General features: G+C 40.2%; 1 pseudogene; it reads right to left on the bottom strand.

Annotated features, from left to right (window-relative positions):
- Window positions 1–20,148: 20,148 nt before the first annotated feature.
- LOC110288520 (translationally-controlled tumor protein-like) lies at window positions 20,149–21,583 on the bottom strand (annotated as a pseudogene).
- Window positions 21,584–22,221: the final 638 nt, after the last annotated feature.

Below are 22,221 nucleotides of genomic sequence, written 5' to 3' on the forward strand. Positions count from 1 at the left end.
GTATTTCGCCTATCGCAATCTTCCAATTCACCTGCTTCTCACTTTGTACAATTCTCTGCTTCTACTTATCGGACTATTCTCAGTTTGGAATATGCTCATTTAGATAGGAAAAATCTAAGGTATACAAACTCAAGCAGTGCGACCTGGAAGTGGATAAATGTGTTTCTGATCCCCTGCTAGAAGGAGTCTGTATGCCTCAGTGATATAGAAAGATTCATACATATCTGTTACCAAGAGTGTTCTGGTGTGAATTATGAATTGGAAATTGCTGAATGTAGGTCCCAGGCATATCTTCATGATGCCAAGTGACAAATGTTGTGAAGGATTACTTCTGTGACTTAGCACATAGGTTCTTTGGAGACCATTGTGAACTGATGATGGGAAAACAATCAATTTTGATGAATGTGCCAGTCTCCATTGATGGAGGAATCAACTACTACTTTGACTGCACATATAGTAGATACACAGGGACACACTGTAAAATTTTGATGCCTTTTTGTTGGTCAAAGACTTATCACAACAACACAACATATAAAGACACTGTTGACAGCTATATTTGCCACTGTTGACCTGGTTGCCCAGGTGTTCAGTGTGAAACGGATGTAAATGACTGCAGTAGCAACCCCCTGTCAATTTGGGGGAAGGAGAGGAAGTTGTCCTCAGAGGATCAATAGGAACACATTGCAGGCCTTTCTTCCTCCTTCAACCACCTTGAAAGCCTCAGGCTATGTTTGTATCTTTATTCAACAGCAGCTGAACAAAACAGATATAGAGAGCCACAGCCAGACATTCGATGAATCTCAGGAAGTCTTGTGAAAGAGTTGGTGGAAGGACTGAGGAACTCAGAGGACATTGGGACTCTACAAGAAGACCAAAAGAGTCAACTAACCTGAATACTAGGGGGCTTCTAGAGATTTATCACCAACTAAGAAGCATACATAGGCTAGGCCCAGCCCCTCCCTACACACATGTATAGCAGAATTACAGCTTGATCTTCATGCAGATCCTTCGACTACTGGAATGAGGGTCTTACCTTGACTCTGTTGCTTGTCTGTGGATCCTCTTCCCATAACTGGGGAACCATTTCTAACTTCAGTGGGAGAGAATGTACCTAGTCCTGCAGTGACTTGGGGTGCCAGAGTGTGTTGGTACCCAGAAGTAAAACTCCTCCTTCTCAGAGATGAATGGGAGAAGTGGTAGGGGGAAAGGCTGTGTGTGTACTGGGAGGAGAGGGAGGTTTTGATTAGGATATAAAGTGAATGAATAAATAATTAATGAAACAGAAAAAATAAAACCATTTTCATTGAGTCCCCCTCTCACCTGAAAAAAGGAAGGACCCAGGGTAGCTTCAGGAAAGACGGTGAACTAGAAAGCTGTTGCCATATGACCTGGTAAAGGAGAGAGGTAAGGATAAGAGAAAAGTGACTCAGTTCCTAGGAGAGAAAGAAAGGAAAATCGTCAGATATCCAAATAAAAAGTGAAAGAATATCTTACTTGTGAAAAGAAACAGTAGGATGACACAGTGAAAGAAGAATGTAGCCAACTTGAGTCCCAGCCATGCAGACTCATTCAAAAGTAATATTTTTAATCTGTTGTATTAACAAAAGCTTTGATTTTTTAAAAGGTTAAATTTCTTTCATAATTTGTATATTGGAGAATCTTTACTTTTCTTTGGGTGGGTTGAAAGATCCTGAGAGAGAATGAAAAATTATTTAAGCCCCTAGACCTGTGTCCAAAATAGACCTCACTAATGGCAGGGAGTAGAACTTGCCCCATTGTTCCAGGAAATGTTTATAAAGAATACTCTAAAAGTTCCTTAGAACCGTTATGCACCCTTCTGGTTGGCGCCAGCACCAGGTCACCTTGGGCGCCGAGTTGGCAGGTCCCCTAGAGAACTCTCCACATGATCTCAGGACCACCGGTGAGTAGAACACAACTTCTGTTCCAATCCAATCATGCGAGGGACCTGAGACAGCATTAGAGAAGCAGGAAACCCGGACAGACCAGGGTCACAAGTCCCTTCCGGTTGGCACCAGCACTTGGTCACCTGGGCACGGAGTCGGTGGAAACCCCCAAGGTCCCTAGAATACAGCTTCTGAGACATACACCATTTTGGGCTCCAGACATCATGGCACCTTCCCTGCCAGAGGAGAGGTGTCCCACCTGCCCAGGAGGGCTTTACTGGAGAACCTGGGAGAGCGATCTTGGTTCCCGGATCCCTCTGAGACTAGTCTGTGCAGGTGAGAGTGTGGATTACAGAAGCTAACAGGTCCTGTTTCGGGCCTTCATCTTCTGCCAAGAGGGAGGTCCAAATGCCAGATATCTGTGCGCCTTCCCTGTAAGAAGATAGCTTTCCTGTAGAGTGTGCTCTAACCACTGAAACTAAGAGGAGAGAGCTAGTCTCCCAAATCTGCTGATAGAGGCTAACAGAATCACTAGAGGAACAATCTCTAACCAGAGACAACTATAAAAACTAACTCCAGAGATTACCAGATGGAGAAAGACAAATGTAAGAATCTTACTAACAGAAACCAAGACCACTCACCATCATCAGAATGCAGCACTCCCACCTCACCCAGTCCGGGGCACCCAAACACATCTGAAGAGCTAGACCCAGATTTAAAAGCGTATCTCATGAACATGGTAGAGGACATCAAGAAGGACTTTAATAACTCACTTAAAGAAATACAGGAGAACACTGCTAAAGAGTTACAAGACCTTAAAGAAAGAGAGGAAAACACATACAAACAGGTGATGGAAAGGAACAAAACCATACTAGACCTAAAAAGGGAAGTGGACAAAATAAAGAAAACCCAGAGTGAGGCAAAGCTGGAGATAGAAACCTTAGGGAAAAAGAACTGGAACCATAGAAGCAAGCATCAGCAACAGACTACAAGAGATGGAAGAGAGAATCTCAGGTGCAGAAGATTCCATTGAGAACATCGGCAAAACAATCAAAGACAAAGCAAAATGCAAAAAGATCCTAACTCAAAATCCAGGAAATACAGGACACAATGAGAACACCAAACCTACTGATAATAGGAGTAAATGAGAATGAAGATTTTCAAATTAAAAGGCCGGCAAATATCTTCAACAAAATTATAGAAGAAAAACTTCCCAAACCTAAAGAAAGAGATGCCCATGAACTTACAAGAAGCCTAAAGAACTCCAAATAGACTGGACCAGAAAAGAAATTCATACCGACACATAATAATCAGAACAGCAATTGCACTAAATGAAGATAGAATATTAAAAGCAGTAAGGGAAAATGGTCAACTAACATATAAAGGCAGGCCTAACAGGAATAAACCAGACTTTTCACCAGAGACTATGAAAGCCAGAAGAGCCTGGAGAGATGTTATACAGACACTAAGAGAACAAAAACGACAGCCCAGGCTACTATACCCAGCCAAACTTCCAATTACCATAGATGGAGAAACCAAAGTATTCCACGACAAAACCAAATTCACATATTATCTTTCCATGAATCCAGCCCTTCAAAGGATAATAACAGAAAAAAAAAACAATACAAGGACAGAAAATATGCACTAGAAAAAGTAAGGAAGTAATCATTCAACAAAACTAAAAGAAGACACCCACAAGAACAGAATGCTAACTCTAACAACAAAAATAATAGGAAGCAACAATTACTTTTCCTTAATATCTCTTAATATCAATGGACTCAACTCCCCAATAAAAAGACATAGACTAGCAGACTGACTACACAAACAGGACCCAACATTCTGCTGCTTACAGTAAACCCATCTCAGGAAAAAGAATGACACTACCTCAGAATGAAAGGCTGGAAAACAATTTTCCAAGGAAATGGTCTAAAGAAACAAGCTGGAGTAGCCATTCTAATATCAAATAAAATGGACTTCCAACCCAAAGTTATCAAAAAACACAACGAGGGACACTTCATACACATCAAAGGTAAAATCCTGCAAGAGGAACTCTCAATTCTGAATATCTATACTCCAAATGCAAGGGCAGCCACATTCCTTAAAGAAACTTTAGTAAAGCTCAAACCACACATTGCTCCTCACACAATAATAGTGGGAGACTTCAACACACCAATTTCATCAATGGACAGATCGTGGAAACAGAAATTGACAGGAACACAATGAAACTAACAGAAGTTATGAAACAAATGGATTTAACAAATATCTACAGAACACTTTATCCTAAAACAAAATGATATACCTTCTTCTCAGCACCTCATGGTACAAACAGGTCTCAACAGATACAAAAATATTGAAATTTTCCCATGCAACCAATCTGATCACCATGGATTAAGGCTGATCTTCAATAACAACATAAATAATAAAAAACCAACATTCACGTGGAAACTGAACAACACAATTCTCAATGATATTTTTGTCAAGGAAAGAATAAAGAAAAAAATTAAAGACTTTTTAGAGTTTAATGAAAATGAAGCCACAACATACCCAAACTTATGGGACACGATGAAAGCATTTCTAAGAGGAAAACTCATAGCTGTGAGTGCCCCCCCAAAAGAAACTAGAGAGCATACACAAGCAGCTTGACAACACACCTAAAAGCTCTAGATCAAAGGGAAGCAAATTCACCCAAGAGGAGTAGACAGCAGGAAATAATCAAACTGAGGTGTGAAATCAACCAAGTGGAAACAAGAAGTACTATTCAAAGAATCAAACAAAGGAGGAGCTGGTTCTTTGAGAAAATAAAAAAGATAGATAAACCATTAGCCAGATTCACTAGATGACACTGGGACAGCATCCTAATTAACAAAATCAGAAATGAAAAGTGAGACATAACAACAGATCCTGAAGAAATACAAAACACCATCATATCCCTCTACAAAAGGCTATACTCAACAAAACTGGAAAACTTGGATGAAATGGACAAATTTCTAAACAGATAGCAGGTACTAAAGTTAAATCAGGATCAGGTTAACAATCTAAACAGTACCATATCCCCTAAAGAAATAGAAGTAGTCATTAATAGTCTCCCAACCAAAAAAAGCCCAGGACCAGATGGGTTTAGTGCAGAGTTCGATCAGACCTTCAAAGAAGATCAAATTCCAGGTCTGCACAAACTATTCCACAAAATAGAAGTAGAAGGAACTCTACCCAACTCATTCTATGAAGCCACAATTACTCTGATACCTAAACCAGAGAAAGACCCAACAAAGATAGAGAACTTCAGTCCAATTTCCCTGATGAATATCGATGCAAAAATCCTCAATAAAATTCTCCCTAACTGAATCCAAGAACACATCAAAACAATCATCCATCCTGACCAAGTAAGTTTCATTTCACGGATGCAGGGATGGTTTAATATACAGAAATCCATCAACGTAGTCCACTATATACAAACTCAAGACAAAAACCACATGATCAGACATCTTGCTTCCGGGACCCAGCCGAGAGTATTCTGCACAGGCCCCAGACATCCGGCCACTTTCCCAGCCAAGGGAGGGGGATCTGCTCGCCCGTGAGTGCTTTGCCTGAGCAATGTCAGAAGACATCTAGGTTCTGGGACCCTGGCGAGTGTATGCTGCACAGCTCCAGAGATTACCAGATGGCGAAAGGCAAATGTAAGAATCCTACTAACAGAAATCAAGACCACTCACCATCATCAGAACGCAGCACTCCCACCCCACCTAGTCCTGGGCACCCTAACACAACCGAAAAGCTAGACCTGGATTTAAAAGCATATCTCATGATGATGGTAGAGGATATCAAGAAGGACTTTAATAACTCACTTAAAGAAATACAGGAGAACATTGCTAAAAAGTTATAAATCCTTAAAGAAAAACAGGAAAACACAACCAAACAGGTAGAAGACCTTAAAGAAAAACAGGAAAACACACCCAAACAGGTGATGGAAATGAACAAAAGCATACTAGAACTAAAAAGGAAGAAGACACAATAAAGAAAACTCAAAGTGAGACAATGCTGGAGATAGAAACCCTAGGAAAGAAATCTGGAGCCATAGATGCAAGCATCAGCAACAGAATACAAGAGATGGAAGAGAGAATCTCAGGTGCAGAAGATTCCATAGAGAACATCGGCACAACAATCAAAGAAAATACAAAACGCAAAAGGATCCTAACTCAAAACATCCAGGAAATACAGGACACAATGAGAAAACCAAACCTACAGATAATAGGAATTGATGAGAATGACGATTTTCAACTTAAAGGGCCAGCAAACATCTTCAACAAAATTATAGAAGAAAGCTTCCCAAACCTAAAGAAAGAGATGCCCATGAACATACAAGAAGGCTACAGAACTCGAAATAGACTGGACCAGAAAAGAAATTCCTCCCGACACATAATAATCAGAACAACAAATGCACTAAATAAAGATAGAATATTAAAAGCAGTAAGGGAGAAAGGTCACGTAACATATAAAGGCAGGCCTATCAGAATTACACCAGACTTTTCACCAGAGACTATGAAAGCCAGAAGAGCCTGGAGAGATGTTATACAGACACTAAGAGAACACAAATGCCAGCCCAGGCTACTATACCCGGCCAAACTCTTAATTACCATAGAAGGAGAAACCAAGGTATTCCACGAGAAAACTAAATTCACAAATTACCTTTCCATGAATCCAGCCCTTCAAAGGATAATAACAGAAAAAAACCAATACAAGGACAGAAATCACACCCTAGAAAAAGCAAGAAAGTAATCCCTCAACAAATCAAAAATAAGACAGCCACAAGAACAGAATGCCAACTCTACCAACAACAAAAAAAGGAAGCAACAATTACTTTTCCTTAATATCTCTTAATATCAATGGACTCAATCCCCTAATAAAAAGACATAGACTAACAGACTGGCTACACAAACAGGACCCAACATTCTGCTGCTTACAGGAAACCCATCTCAGGGAAAAAGACAAACATTACCTCAGAGTGAGAGGCTGGAAAACAATTTTCCAAGCAAATGATATGAAGAAACAAGCTGGAGTAGCCATTCTAATATCAAATAAAATTGACTTCCAACCCAAAGTTATCAAAAAAGACAAGGAGGTACACTTCACACTCATCAAAGGTAAAATTCTCCAAGAGGAACTCTCAATTCTGAATATCTATGCTCCGAATGCAAGGGCAGCCACATTCATTAAAGAGACTTTAGTAAAGTTCAAAGCACACATTGCACCTCACACAATAATAGTGGGAGACTTCAACACACCAATTTCATCAATGCACAGATCGTGGAAACAGAAACTAAACAGGGACACAGTGAAACTAACAGAATTCATGAAACAAATGGATTTAACATATATCTACAGAACATTTTATCCTAAAACAAAATGATATACCTTCTTCTTAGCATCTCTTGGGACCTTCTCCAAAATTGACCATATAATTGGTCACAAAACAGGCCTCAACAGATACAAAAATATTGGAATTTTCCCATGCATCCTGTCAGACTACCATGGACTAAGGCTGATCTTCAATAACAACATAAATAATGGAAAGCCAACATTCACCTGGAAACTAAACAACACCATTCTCAATGATACCTGGGTCAAGGAAAGAATAAAGAAAGAAATTAAAGACTTTGTAGAGTTCAATGAAAATGAAGCCAAAACATACCCAAACCTATGGGACACAATGAAAGCATTTCTAAGAGGGAAACTCATAGCTCTGAGTGCCTCCAAAAAGAAACTGGAGAAAGCACACACTAGCAGCTTTACAACACGTCTAAAAGCTCTAGAAAAAAAGGAAGCAAATTCACCCAATAGGAGTAGAAGGCAGAAAATAATCAAACTCAGGTGTGAAATCAACCAAGTGGAAACAAGAAGAACTATTCAAAGAATTAACGAAACACAGAGTTGGTTCTTTGAGAAAATCAACAAGATAGATAAACCATTAGCAAGACTCACTAGAGGGCATAGGGACAACATCCTAATTAACAAAATCAGAAATGAAAAGGGAGACATAACAAGAGATCCTGAAGAAATCCAAAACACCATCAGATCCTTCTACAAAAGGCTATACTCAACAAAATTGGAAGACCTGGATGAAATGGACCAATTTCTAGACAGATACCAGGTACCAAAGTTAAATCAGGATCAAGATAATGATCTAAACAGTCCCATATCCCCTAAAGAAATAGAAGCAGTCATTAATAGTCTTCCAGCCAAAAAAAACTCCCAGGACCAGACGGGTTTAGTGCAGAATTCTACCAAACTTTCAAAGAAGATCTAATTCCAGGTCTGCACAAACTATTCCACAATATAGAAGTAGAAGGAACTCTACCCAACTCATTCTATGAAGCCACAATTACTCTGACACCTAAACCAGAGAAAGATCCAAAAAAGATAGAGAACTTCAGACCAATTTACCTTATGAATATAGATGCAAAAATCCTCAATAAAATTCTCCCTAACCGAATCCAAGAACACATTAAAGCAATCATCCATCCTGACCAAATAGGTTTTATTCCAGGGATGCAGGAAAAAAGACAAACATTACCACAGAGTGAAAGGCTGGAAAACAATTTTCCAAGCAAATGGTATGAAGAAACAAGCTGGAGTAGCCATTCTAATATCTAATAAAATTGACTTCCAACCCAATGTTATCAAAAAAGACAAGGAGGTACACTTCACACTCATCAAAGGTAAAATCCTCCAAGAGGAACTCTCAATTCTGAATATCTATGCTCCGAATGCATAGATATTCAGTTTCTTTTTGGAGGCACTCAGAGCTATGAGTTTCCCTCTTAGAAATGCTTTCATTGTGTCCCATAGGTTTGGGTATGTTTGGGTATACGGAAATCCATCAACGTAATCCATTATATAAACAAACTCAAAGACAAAAACCACATGATCATCTTGTTAGATACAGAAAAGCATTCGACAAGATCCAACACCCATTCATGATAAAAGTCTTGGAAAGATCAGGAATTCAAGGCCCATACCTAAACATGATAAAAGCAATCTACAGCAAACCAGTAGCCAACATCAAAGTAAATGGTGAGAAGCTGGAAGCAATCCCACTAAAATCATGGACTAGACAAGGCTGTCTACTCTCTCCCTACCTATTCAATATTGTACTTGAAGTCCTAGACAGAGCAATTCGACAACAAAAGGAGATCAAGGGGATACAAATAGGAAAGGAAGAAGTCAAAATATCGCTTTTTGCAGATGATATGATAGTATATATAAGTGACCCTAAAAATTCCACCAGAGAACTCCTAAGCCTGATAAACAGCTTCAGTGAAGTAGCTGGATTTAAAATTAACTCAAACAAGTCAATGGTCTTTCTCTACACAAAGAATAAACAGGCTGAGAAAGAAATTAGGAAACAACACCCTTCTCAATAGTCACAAATAATATGAAATATCTTGGCGTGACTCTAACTAAGGAAGTGAAAGATCTGTATGATAAGAACTTCAAGTCTCTGAAGAGAGAAATTAAAGAAGATCTCAGAAGATAGAAAGATCTCCCATGCTCATGGATTGGCAGGATCAACATTGTAAAAATGTCTATCTTGTCAAAAGCAATCTTCAGATTCAGTGCAATCCCCATCAAAATTCCAACTCAATTCTTCAACGAATTAGAAAGAGCAATCTGCAAATTCATCTGGAATAACAAAAAACCTAAGATAGCAAAAATTCTTCTCAAGGATAAAAGAACCTCTGTTGGAATATTCATGCCTGACCTAAAGCTTTACTACAGAGCAATTGTGATTAAAAACTGCATGGTACTGGTACAGTGACAGACAAGTAGACCAATGGAATAGAATTGAAGACCCAGAAATGAACCCACACACCTATGGTCACTTGATCTTGGACAAGGGAGCTAAAATCACCCAGTAGAAGAAAGACAGCATTTTCAAAAAGTGGTGCTGCCACAACTGGTTGTTATCATGTAGAAGAATGTGAATCGATCCATTCCTATCTCCTTATACTAATGTCAAATCTAAGTGGATCAAGGAACTTCACATAAAACCAGAGACACTGAAAATTATAGAGGAAAAAGTGGGGAAAAGCCTTGAAGATATGGGCACGGGAAAAATTCCTGAATAGAATAGCAATGGCTTGTGTTGTAAGATCGAGAATTGACAAATGGGACCTCATGAAACTGCAAAGCTTCTGCAAGGCAAAAGACACCATCAATAAGACAAAAAGACCACCAACAGATTGGGAAAGGATCTTTACCTATCCTAAATCAGATAGGGGACTAATATCCAATATATATAAAGAACTCAAGAAGGTGGACTCCAGAAAACCAAACAACCCCATTAAAAAATGCAGCTCAGAACTGAACAAAGAATTCTCACCTGAGGAATACCGAATGGCAGAGAAGCATCTGAAAAAAGGTTCAACATCTTTAATCATCAGGGAAATGCAAATCAAAACAACCCTGAGATTCCACTTCACTCCAGTCAGAATGGCTAAGATCAAAAATTCAGGTGACAGCAGATGCTGGTGAGGATGTGGAGAAAGAGGAACACTCCTCCATTTTTGGTGGGATTGCAAGCTTGTACAACCACTCTGGAAATTAGTCTGACAGTTCCTTAGAAAATTGGACATAGTACTAATGGAGAATCCAGCAATTCCTCTCCTGGACATATATCCAGAAGATGTCCCAACCTGTTAGAATGACGCGTGCTCCATTATGTTCATAGCATCCTTATTTATGATAGCCAGAAGCTGGAAAGAACCCAGATGTCCCTCAACAGAGGAATGGATACAGAAAATGTGGTACATTTACACAATGAAGTACTACTCAGCTATTAAAAAAATGAATTTATGAAATTCCTAGGCAAATGGATGGTCCTGGAGGGCATCATCCTGAGTGAGGTAACACAATCACAAAGGAACTCACACAATATGTATTCACTGGTAAGTGGATATTAGCCCAAAACTTAGGATACCCAAGATATAAGATACAATTTGCTAAAAGCATAAAACTCAAGAAGAATGAAGACCAAAGTGTGGACATTGTGCCCCTCCTTAGAATTGGGACCAAAACACCCATGGAAGGAGTTAGAGAGATACTTTGGAGCTGTGACGAAAGGATGGACCATCTAGAGACTGCCATATCCAGGGATCCACCCCATACCAGCTTCCAAACGCTGACACCATTGCATACACTAGCAAGATTTTGCCCAAAGGACCCAGATATAGCTGTCTCTTGTGAGACTAGGCCGTGTCCTAGCAAACACAGAAGTGGATGCTCACAGTCAGCTAGTGGATGGATCACAGGGCTCCCAATGGAGGAGCTAGAGAAAGTACCCAAGGAGCTAAAGGGATCTGCAACCCTATAGGTGGAAAAACATTGTGAACTAACCAGTACCCCGGAGGTCTTGACTCTAGCTGCATATGTATCAAAAGACGGCCTAGTCGGCCATCACTGGAAAGAGAGGCCCATTGGACACACAAACTTTATATGCCCCAGTACAGGGGAACTCCAGGCCAAAACAAAAAAATGGGAATGGGTGGGTAGGCAAGTGGGGGTGGAGAGTATGGGGGACTTTTGGGATAGCATTGGAAATGTAATTGAGGAAAATACGTAATAAAAAATTTTAAAAATAAATAAAAACCTCATGATCATCTCTTAGATGAGGAGAAAGTATTTGACAAAATCCAAAACCCATTCATGATAAAAGTCTTGGAAAAATCAGGAATTCAAGGCCCATACATAAACATGATAAAATCAATCTTCAGCAGGCCTGCAGCCAATATCAAAGTGAGAAGCTGGAATCAATCACACTTAAATCATGGACTAGACAAGACTGCCCACTTTCTCCCTACCTATTCAACATTGTGCTTGAAGTCCTATCCAGAACAATTTGACAACAAAAGGAGATCAAGGGAATACAAATTGGAAAGGAAGTAATCATAATATCACTTTTTGAAGATGATATGATAGTATACATAAATGATCCTAAAAATTCCACCAGAAAACTCCTAAACCTGATAAACAGCTTCAGTGAAGTAGCTGGATTTAAAATTAACTCAAACAAGTCAATGGCCTTTCTCTACATAAAGGATAAACAGGCTGAGAAAGAAATTAGGGAAACAACACCCTTCTCAATAGACACAAATAGTATAAAATACGTTAGAGTGACCCTAACTAAGAAAGTGAAAGACCTGTATGATAAGAACTTCAAGTCTCTGAAGAAAGAAGTTAAAGAAGATGCTCGAAGGTAGAAAGATCTCCCATGTTCATGGTTGGCAGGATCAACATTGTAAAAATGGCTGTCTTGCCAAAAGCAATCTACAGATTCAATGCAATCCCCATCCAAATTCCAACTCAATTCTTCAACAAATTAGAAAGAGTAATCTGCAAATTCATCTGGAATAAAAAAAAAAAAAACCTAGGATAGCAAAAACTATTCTCAAGGCTAAAAGCACCTCTGGTGGAATCACCATGACTGACCTAAAGCTGTACTAAAGAGCATTTGCGATAAAAAAAAAAAAAAAAACTACATGGTACTGGTATAGCGACAGACAATTAGACTAATGGAATAGAATTGACGACCCAGAAATGAATCCACACACCCATGGTCACTTGATCTTTGACAAGGGAGCTAAAACCTTCCAGTGGAAAAAGAAGTCAGCATTTTCAACAAATGGTGATGGCACAGCTGGTGGTTAAAATGTAGAAGAATGGGAATTGATCCATTCCTATCTCTTTGTACTAAGGTCAAATCTAAGTGGAGCAAGGAATTCCACATAAAACCAGAGACACTGAAACTTATAGAGGAGAAAGTGGGGGAAACCCTCGAAGATATGAGCACAGGGGGAAAAATTCTTGAATAGAACAGCAATGGCTTGTGTTGTAAGATCGAGAATCGACAAATGCGACCTCATAAAATTGCAAAGCTTCTGTAAGGCGAAAGACACCGTGAATATGACAAAAAGGCCACCAACAGATTGGGAAAGGATCTTTACCTATCCTAAATCAGATAGGGGAATAATATCCAATATATATAAAGAACTCAAGATGGTGGACTCCAGAAAATCAAATAACCCCATTAAAAATGGGGTGCAGAGCTTAACAAAGAATTCTCACCTGAGGAATACTGAACAGCTGAAAAGCACCTGAAAAAATGTTCAGCTTCATTAATCACCAGGGAAATGCAAATCAAAACGACCCTAAGATTCCACCTCACACCAGTCAGAGTGGCCAAGATCAAAAACTCTGCTGATAGTAGATGCTGGTGAGGATGTGGAGAAACAGGAACACTCCTCCATTGTTTTTGTGATTGCAAGCTTGTACAACCACTCTGGAAATCAGTTTGGCAGTTCCTCAGAAAATTGGACATAGTACTACCAGAGTATCCTGCAATACCTCTCCTGGGCATATATCCAGAAGATGTTCCAACTGGTAAAAATGACACATGCTCCACTATGTTCATAGCAGCCATATTTATAATAGCCAGAAGCTGGAAAGAACCCAGATGCACCTCAACAAAGGATGGATACAGAAAATGTGGTACATTTACACAATGGAGTACTACTCAGCTATTAAAAAGAATGAATTTATGAAATTCCTAGGCAAATGGATGGACCTGGAAGTCATCATCCTGAGTGAGGTAACCCAATCACAAAAGAACTTACATGAAAGATAATATGTGAATTTGGTTTTGTCGTGGAATACTTTGGTATCTCCATCTATGGTAATTGAAAGTTTGGCTGGGTATAGTAGCCTGGGCTGGCATTTGTGTTCTCTTAGTGTCTGTATAACATCTGTCCAGGATCTTCTGGCTTTCATAGTCTCTGGTGAAAAGTCTGGTGTAATTCTGAAAGACCTGCCTTTATATGTTACTTGATCCTTTTCCCTTAGTGCCCATAATATTCTATCTTTATTTAGTGCATTTTTTGTTCTGATTATCATGTGTCCTGACGAATTTCTTTTCTGGTCCAGTCTGTTTGGAGTTCTGTAGGCTTCTTGCATATTCATGGTCATCTCTTTTTTAAGTTTGGGAAGTTTTCTTCTATAATTTTGTTGAAGATATTTTCTGGTCCTTTAAGTTGAAAATCTCCATTCTCATCTACTCCTATTATCCATAGGTTTGGTCTTCTCATTGTGTCCTGTATTTCCTGGATTTTTTGAGTTAGGATCTTTTTTTTTTTTTTTTTGCATTTTGCATTTTCTTTGATTGTTTGTACCGATGTTCTCTAAGGAATCTTTTGCACCTGAGATTCTCTCTTCCATCTCTTGTATTCTGTTGCTGATGCTCACATCTATGGTTCCAGATTTCTTTCCTAGGTTTTCTATCTCCAGTGTTGCCTCACTTTGGGTTTTCTTTATTGTGTCTACTTCCCTTTTTAGGTCTAGTATGGTTGGTTTTGTTCATTTCCATCACCTGTTTGGATGTGTTTTCCTGTTTTTCTTTAAGGAGTTGTAACTCTTTAGCAGTGTTCTCCTGTATTTCTTTAAGTGAGTTATTAAAGTCCTTCTTGATGTCCTCTACTATCATCATGAGATATGCTTTTAAATTGGGGTCTAGTTTTTTGAGTGTGTTAGGGTATTCAGGTCTGGCTGAGGTGGTTCTAATGATGGTGAGTGGTCTTGGTATCTGTTAGTGAGATTCTTACATTTGCCTTTCACCATCTGGTAATCTCTGGATTTAGTTGTTATAGTTGTCTCTGGATAGAGCTTGTTCCTCTCGTGATTCTGTTAGCTTCTATCAGCACACCTGGAAAACTAGCTCTCTCCTGAGTTTCAGTGGTTAGAGCTCTCTCTGCAGGCAAGCTCTCCTCTTGTAGGGACGTTGGACAGATATCTGCAGTTCGGACCTGACTCATGGCAGAAGATGAAGGACCAAAACAGGGCTTGTCCCAGAATCTGTGTAGCTTCTGTAGTCCACACTCTCACCTGTGCAGAGTAGTCTCGGCGGGATCCGGGAACCAAGATGTCTCCCCCAGATGCTGTGGGAAAGCCCTCCTAGGCAGGCTGGTCACTTCTCCTCTTGCAGGGAAGAAGCTGCATGTCTGGACCCCGAAACGTGGTCTTCCCCAGAAGCTATGTGGCTTCTGCCTGTCCCAGAAGATATTAGCCTCTGCCGTCCACACTCTCTCCTGCACAGACCAGTCTTGGCAGAATCCGGAAACTCAAGATGGCTACCCCAGATGCTGTGGCAAATCCCTCCTGTGCAAGGCGGACACCTCTTCTCTGACGGGGAATGTGCCCGGGTGTCTGGAGCCCTAAACATAGTCTGCCCCAGAAGCTCTGTGGCTTCTGCCTGTCCCAGTAGCTGTTAGCCTCTGCCGTGTTCTTATTTTCATGTGCTATTATTTTTGATAAACCTAGCAAATTTAAGGTTTAGAATAAAAATATAACTAAGCATTTAGCTTAGTTTTTAGGGGAAAATGCAAAAAGTTATTTAATATGTAGCAAGAAAACATTACATGATATAAGGTATAAAATTCCACCTAAAAGTTTTTAAGTTTATTTTGTTAAAACAGAACAAAATGTACAGAAATTATATTAACTAGGAAATTATAGCAGCTGCATTAGTGAAACTTGAAAACAGTGTGCATCATCTCATGGTAAGATAGGTGTTGTGAAGCTCTATACCCTGAAAGTGACATGGCTGTTTCCCTCTTTTAGCTCCAGCTTCAAGAAAGGGCCCATTAAGCATCCTGTAATGGAGGGCAAAAAAAGCCTATCAAGACCTTGTCAATTCCTTAGGATTTGTATGTACTTAGTAGTTTCAGAGAATGGAGAAAGGGAAGAAGTGAGATACTGAAAGAAGAGAATGATGGGATTTTCTTCATTGGTGTAACCCATGCTCCTGTAAAGAACTTCTCACCAATGTCCCTACAAGTTTCCTAATGAAATTCATTGGTTGATGAAGTTATATTTGGATATAATCATTTCTGTGCTGTGCCACTGGCCTTCCTAAGAAAAGTTCATACAATAAAGAAACATTATTATATCAAATCAATAGGATGTTATTTAGAGTTTCCGTAAGCTAGTTTTAAAATTATGTAGGAAAAAACTAGTTGAACAGTCTAAAAATATGTTTTTAAAAAAGTCTGAAGAGAAAATAGCATTTGTCAACATCAATTTGGAAATGGCTTGATTTCAAGCTACTATAATAACCACAGTGACCTAATAAGACATGCATATTTAGCAGAACAGGGGAGCATGTCCTGAATGTATAAATATGATGAGGTGAATTAAAGAGAAATACATATATTTTTAAATGATATGGAGCCTGAATTGACCATATCCTATAACCAGGCAAGGCTTCCTGCGGAGGAATTGGACACCAACCCAGCCACAAAACCTTCAACCTATAATTTGTCATAGTAGCAAGATGTGCTGGGATAAAAGTGATTCAGAAGTTGTAGGAGTGGCTAGCCAGTGACTGTTCCAGCTTGAGACCCATGCCATAAAAGAGAACCCCCTCATAACACTGCCTAGAAGTCCAGGAGCCAGAAGCTGAATAGCCCAGAGACCCAGAATAGAGCTAAATAGAACTTGTTAAATAAAAGTCAATGAAAATGATTCCTAACAATATTTTGCTATACTCATAGAATGGTACCTAGTCCAGTTGTCATCAGAGAGGCTTGACCTAGCAACTGATGGAAACAGATACAGACACCCACAGCCAAACATTAGGCAGAGTTCAGGGAATACTGGAGAAGAGAGGGAGAAAAGATTATAGGAGCCAGAGGGTTCAAGTATACGACAAGAAAACCTACAGAACCAACTAACCTGGGCCCATAGGGGCTCAGAGAGACTAAAGTAGGGAAGCCAACTAGGGAGCACACATGGGGCTGACATAGGTCCTCTGCACATGTGTCACAGTTATGTAGCTTAGTCTTCATCCTCCCAGAAGCAGTCTTTTCCCTTTTAGTTAGCTATCCTAGGTAGAAAAACATAGAATATATGCATACAGTAGAACATCAACTGAATAAGGTCAGCAGAAAAGATGCAGGAGAGGCATACTTTCCCATAAGTACCTGCTGCTAATTTAGTATTAGTGCTGGGTGATTCAAATATAAATTTAGTACTCAATAATTCTAGAACATTCAAGTCTGTTTCTGACTCTTTTATCTTTTTGGGGACCCTTTCCTCCTAAGTTGCCACACCCAGCCTTAATAAAAGGGGAGGTCCCTAGTCTTACTACAACTTGATATGTCATGTGTGATTGATATTCATGGGAGGCCTGTCCTTTTCTAAAGAAAAATGGAGGAGGGGTGGATGGGGGAGGGCAGAGGGGAGATGAAGGTGAGGGTAAGGGACTGAGAAGACAGGAGGGAGGAAGTACTGCAGTTGACATGTAAAAAAAAAGAGAGAATTTAACAAATGAAAATAAACAAACAAACATGGCATGGCTGCTAGTGAGTCTCAGTGACTCTTCCTTGACAAAGCTGAGTCCTTCTCCACTATTCTTATCCTCAGGAGGACAGATAAATAGCTTTTAGTCCTTTATGTGCACACTGTCATACTGTTGTATATAAGAAATTGACTAAGCTTTTTCTCTGAAACTTTCACAGGCCTAAACTCAGGTACTTTGGCTCAACTTCAAAAAGAAAAGTCTTAGCCTGAGGCTGTAATAAAGCCAGGTAGAGTAGGTGCAAGTATCCACTCATTTTTTCAGTTGTCTAAATTAATTCTTAAAGTTAGCATACAGAAGTGATGAGTTTCACTGTAGAATCTTGATAAATTATGTCATTATTCTTTATTTTAATCAGCCTCCCTTACTCCCTTCCCTTCCCTGTGCTCCCCCTACAACCTCAAGAGTGGGACCAGGTTTGCTCCTTCCTCCCAGCAGCTTTCCTTGCACTAAGCTATCCTGGGTAGAAGAACATAGAATCCATATGCACAATAGAACACTAACTGAATAAGGTAAGTGGAAACGATGCAGGAGAGTCATGCTTCCCCCAGAAGCACCTGCTGCTAACTTATTAATTATGACTTACTTCAAACATAAATGTACTAGTTAACAATTCTAGAAAGTTCAAGTCTGATATTATGGTGCCTGAATGACTGGCTCCTTCTTAGGCCTCATCTCTCCTTGTATATGGTCATCTCCCTGATTCCTTCCCAGGTCTTTCCTCTATAGTGATATCTCTGTCCAAAAGTTATATTTTTATAAAGACAAATTCATGTTACAGTAAAGCTCACTCTAATGATCTCAATAAAGCTAATTCTCCCTGATTAATTTCTTACCTCATATGGTATTCACATAGTAAAGGGGTAGGGTAAAACATGTTTGTTCTAAGAAGGAAAAAGCTTATCTTAGAATATTGGTAATAGTTTTGGTGGGAGAACTGGCAGCCAGAACTGTGAGGAAACTTTCGAAATCTTAACATTCCCCATGAGCTACTTAATTAAAAATTAAACACAATGATGTGATTTGACTTTTCAGGTATTTGGTGTTAACAGGGCATGGAGGCACCTAATGCTCATCTTTGGTCTGTAATGGATCACATTTCCTGAGCCTCCTCCACCCTTAATGCAGAATCTGCACTTGCCTCTAATAGCTTTTCACAGAACAATGAAGGACCTCTCTGGACACTTTGTGGTATCTTGATTTGTCATATTCTTGTCATGAATGGGACCATCTAGAGTAGAAAGGAGGCTGGGATGTGACAACCCATTGTATCATTCTTCCTGCTCCCACACATTAACAAAAATGTATAGGTAATAAATGCCAAGAAATAAAAGTAAAAAAAAGACATTACATTATTTCTTTGGTTTGCTCTAGGGCCAAAGGTGTGTGGGGGGTTATGGTTCATGTGATGCGAGTGTCTGGCTTGTGATTTTCAGACTTCATGCCACTGTATTGTTATATGAGGTATCCATCTGCTTGTGGTGTCAAGGAAGTGGTACCTGCAGTGCAGCTGGCAAGATGTGTTTCTTTCACTCAACAGAACTACACTTTTTTTTAATGGACTTCTACCCAGAAGCTCTACATTGCTTCCTTGTTACCCAGGCTTTGCCAGCTCAGAGTACAGCCATGTGGTCTTAAGAGTTCACAAAGTGATGTATTTGCAGAAGTCCCTGTGAGCTCTTTCAGTAATGGTCCAAGGAGAAATTTCTAACCTACCTAAAATAAAGCAGAAATGAGGGCAGGGGCAAAGATATAGCTTAGAGGGTGAGTGCTTGCTCATGAGGAAGTCGATGGGATGTATCTCTAGTATCACAAATGAAGGAAAAGGTAAAGAGTAAAAGGAAAAGGAGCAGGAGGAAGAAGAGAAAAAGGAGTGAGAGAGTAAGGGTGAGAGAGATGGCTTATAGAGAGAGAGAGAAAAAAATTGATGGCGGTGAGGAAGGAGGAAAAAGAGGCACCACATACAACTTCAGCATTGGTTACTGGGGAGCTTCTAGTGAAGTCTGTCTTCTGTGCCCCTGCCTAGTACTTTCTCGCCACAGTCAATCCTCTCACAACAGGCTTCTTTGAGACTTCCCTTCATGCTCTAACAGCATGGCATTTTGTGAAATTAAGGAATCCAGACCTAAAGAAGAGATGCAGATCTCTGACAGAGGAAGGCTGAGTGACAAGAACTATACAAATCAAGTAGGGCAGTCTTCTGCAGAGTAGCACAGAATGTTGTCTGCCAGCATGATCTGCCATTGTCATATGCAATGATTTATTCAACAAACAGTTGGTGGTGGAGGGGAGACCCAAGCTTCAGGAGTGGCTGTTGTGATCTCTGAATAACAAAGAGTTTGTCAATGGCTTTGCAAAATATCCCTTCTTGGACAGGTAGCCCAGAGTTCTCAAGTTCTCACAAGAACAGGAAGTGCTGGTACAGGGTAGTATATAGGCACACACGTTGCTATCCTGCTTCCAAGAGTGAGAGAAGAGAAAGCAAGAATGAGTGTTAGAAAGAGAGAGACAGAGACACACAGAGAGAAACAGAAAGAGAGACAGAGAGAGACAGAGAGAGAGAAGGGAAGAAGAGAGGGAGAAAGTGACAGAAGGAGAAAAGGAGAGAAAATGTATGCATGGGTGAAGAGGAAAATTCACATTTTGAAGATTTTTTTATTTAAATGCACTTTATTTTTACACAGCTCACATGACATTTTTTCTTTAAAAAAATGTCTCCACTCCAAATAAATCACAGTCAAAATAAAAGCTCAAGATGACATCAGTCCCATTTGTCCTAAGTCCTGGTATTGTATGGATGGTAAGCAACAGCCAATTATGGTGGCAGGTGATAGATCCAATTTGTTAACATTTTTCCATCTCTAAGCCATCCTTACAGAAAATCATGAATGGAGTCATACCATCTTCACAGTAGTCCAGGAGAGCAATCCAGTTGGTAATCTGTGTTTATATTTTCACTGATAAAAAACGGATTATTTTTAAAATTAGCAAGGATGTGCTTAATTTGCTCCATAGCTCTAGTCATAAAAGGCTTTACTCTATCTGGTTTCTGTTCAATTTTGTTTTTGAGTGATTTCCTGTAATCTTTGGTGTACTTTTTGTAGGCCTCTTTTGTGAAGCTGGTTTCTTATAAGTGATGGTTCATGACAATGTCAATGTGGGGCATTGGACTATGCACAGACAGGCTGGTCTCCAGTCGAGTTGAGGTTTGAACCCTGGAAGGGTGATAATTCACCTACATGACACGGTAGGTGTTCCCTCATGCTCCTAGAACCCTGGCTCCTGCCTAAGTTACTGCCCCCCAAAGCCCCGACAAGAGAAGCATGGTCAGTAGTCATGTAGGCAATGTCACAAGCTTCTGACCTTCAGGCTAAACTCCTCCCCAGTTACCTAGCAACAGTAAAGACCATAAGAGGGGCTGCTTGGCCTCACCTCTATCTTACTCCTCACTCTCACCCTCTCACTCCTCTCTTTGTCTTCTCTCCTCTCTCACTTCTCTCATTCCTTTGTTCTCTTACCTCTCACTTCTCTCACTCCTCTCTCCCCTCTGTCTTCTTCTCTCCTCTCTCCTCTCCTCTCACTCTCTCCCTCTTACTCTCTCTTCCTCTGTAGCCTTCTCTCTGTCTCTCTCTGTCTCTCTCTGTCTCTCTGTCTCTCTCTGTCTCTCTGTCTCTCTCTCTTTCTCTCTCTCTCTCCTTCTCTCCTTTCTTCTCTCTTTCCTCCTGCCTCTCTAAAATAAAGCTCTAAAACCATAGACAGTCTCTGCCCATCAAAATCCACTGTGCTCACTCTCGCCACTGTGGGAACCTCTCTTCCCTTGTCCCTCTCTCACATAACCCCGGGGCTTTAGAGAGTAGCCCCAGGGCTCCCATGTTGGGCTGTCCCTTTTCCAACCCCTGAAGAGTGGGTCAATGGCTTAGATGCTCAACCAGGGCTGAGTGGAAAGAGTCTGGCAGCCCTCCCATGTCCGCTTGACCAGAACATAGGTAGGCCTCTGGTGGTGCATGGGTCTTTCCTTCCCCTCTTCCCCTAGGCCCCCTTTTTTTAGTTCCCACATGTCAACACCGGTGACTACTATGTTTTCAGTACCTTAGCCCTCCGGACCTTCAATGGAAACATTTCCACCAATGAGCAAGTCATCGAAGGCACCCTCTGTTCTACTGACTATGGAAAGCGGTGGTCATTCTCAAGATGGTTAGTTTATTTGTTTGTTTGTTTGTTTGTTTGTTTGTTGTTGCTGGATATTTTTTTATTTACATTTCAAATGGTTTCCCTCCATCCTGGAAATACCCTATCATATCCTCCCTCCCCCTGCTTCTATGAGGGTGTTCCTCCACCCACCCACTCCCATCTCCCCACCCTCAATTCCTCTACAATAGGGCATCTATCGATCCTTCATAGAGCTAAGGACCTCTCCACCCATTGATGCATGACACAGCTATCCTCTGCTACATAAGCAGCTGGATCCATATGTACTCCTTTGTTGATGGCTTAGTCCCTGGGAGTTCTGGGGTTGTTGTTGTTTTATGACAAAGTTTTTCTATGTAACAGCCCTTGCTGTCCTGCAACTCGCTGTGTAGACCAACCTGTCCTTGAATTCACAGAGATCTGAGTGCCTATGCTTCCTGAGTACTGAGATTAAAGGCATGGGCCATTGTTGTGTGGTTTCCTTTTTATTTTTTACAAAGTTAGAAACCTCTATGTTTAAAACATGTAATTATGTCAGAAATATATGATTGTACCTAGTCAATTTGTTTTCTCTGTGTCTCTATTGTGTTGGTGCTTAACTGATTGCAATAGGAATCAAGGCCATTGCAACACAGGAGAAAACAAAACAAAAGTGACTGAAGTGTCAAATACAGTATAGACAGCTGGGGAGTTTTAGCCAGTGGGCAGAGGAGAAGGCTATGAGTGGAA

The sequence above is a fragment of the Mus caroli genome, unplaced genomic scaffold (genome assembly GCF_978045245.1).
Source record: "Mus caroli unplaced genomic scaffold, Mus_caroli_1 scaffold_8, whole genome shotgun sequence".
Taxonomy (NCBI): domain Eukaryota; kingdom Metazoa; phylum Chordata; class Mammalia; order Rodentia; family Muridae; genus Mus; species Mus caroli.